This window comes from Ochotona princeps, chromosome 5, assembly GCF_030435755.1.
Source record: "Ochotona princeps isolate mOchPri1 chromosome 5, mOchPri1.hap1, whole genome shotgun sequence".
In the NCBI taxonomy this organism is placed as follows: Eukaryota; Metazoa; Chordata; class Mammalia; order Lagomorpha; family Ochotonidae; genus Ochotona; species Ochotona princeps.
The window spans coordinates 92,594,942-92,596,391 of NC_080836.1; the positions used below are offsets into that span (position 1 = coordinate 92,594,942).

The 1,450-nt window shown below is 40.2% G+C and overlaps 1 non-coding gene across 1 annotated transcript; it reads left to right on the plus strand.

The window, feature by feature from the left end:
* Positions 1-378: 378 nt before the first annotated feature.
* Positions 379-483, plus strand: LOC118757922 (U6 spliceosomal RNA). Its single transcript, XR_004995430.2, has one exon. It is a non-coding gene; the product is annotated as a U6 spliceosomal RNA (small nuclear RNA).
* Positions 484-1,450: the final 967 nt, after the last annotated feature.

The window sequence follows — 1,450 nt, forward strand, 5'->3', positions numbered from 1 at the left end:
AAATGACCTTAATGGCCGGAGTGGAGCCAATCTGAAACCAGGAGCCAGGAGCCTTCTCTGAGTTTCCCATGTGAGTACAGGGTGCAAAGGCTTTGAGGCATACTCTACTGCTTTCCCAGGCCATGGACAGGGAGCTGGATCGGAAGTGGAGCAGCTGGGACACAAACTGGCACTCAGATGGGACCCCGGTGCATGCAAGATGAGGATTTAGCCCCTGAGCCATCATGCTGGGCATGAGAGTTCTCTTTCCTAATAAAGTTGCACCTATGATAACTCATGAACCGTTTAATCCTGGAGTGAATTAATCCATTTATGAGGGCAGAGACCTTATGATCCAATCATCTCTCTAAAGGTTTTATCTTTAAAATACTATGAACTGTGCTTGCTTTGGTAGTATTTACACTAAAATTAGAACGATACAGAGGAGGTTAGCATGGCCTGCCCAAGGAAGACATGCAGATTCATAAAGTGTTCCATATTTTTAACAATGTGATGAGCAGAGGAATTTGGGAACGATTTCCAGTATGTGAGTGTGGGGGTTGAGCTCACACCACAGAAACTCATCATTTAGAATTTTGTGCCAGGGTTGTGTTAGCTTTCCATCTTTGACTTATATAGACTGGGCAGAGGAACCATACAGATATTCTTAGAACGTAATAATGATCCACTATATTGGTGATGCCAAAAAATCAGACTGGAAATGATGAAGAACATAATTTTATGTCCTCCAGAGTATAGAAAACAAACATTCAGGGGTTTGACACATTAATTATGTTTTCAAGAATTCAAGGATGTGAGTCATGTTGGAATATACCGTTCAGGTAAAGGATCATGTATTGCAACTTGTATTTTCCACCGTCCAACAAATGAAAACAGACACAGCCAACCAACCAACCAAAAAAAAAAAAAAAATGAAAGCGTACAACTTCATTATCGGTACCTATATATATGGGGCCATGGAAAGCTATTTGTGTGGATCCAGAGAAGGGGGGCTCTGCTAGAGGTGCAGTTGATGAAGGAAGCAGCTCTGATGCTTGGACCACAGGGTCTAGAAATCCTTATGTAACCACTTCCCACAGTTACAGGGCCTTGAGTCTTAGAAGTCCTGGCTTCCAGACAGAGAATGTTTCTGCCACTTGCTGTGGGATTTATTTTTTTTAATTCATGATTTTTTAATTAAAAAAAATTTCTGAATAGCATGTGATATTTGTAAATTTTCATGGAGTACAGTGTAGTATTTCAGCACATTTGTAGGATAAATGAATCAAATCATGAAGCCAGGCAGCTAGCATTTCCATTTCTTCATCTTTTCTTTGTGTTGGGAGCCTATCGATTCTTCTCTTCTAGTTCCTTATACAGTAGATAATATATTATTGTGAATTGTAGTCACCTTGTTGTGCTATGGGACACTAGAACATATTACTACTATCTGACTGTGTATTAGTACCCA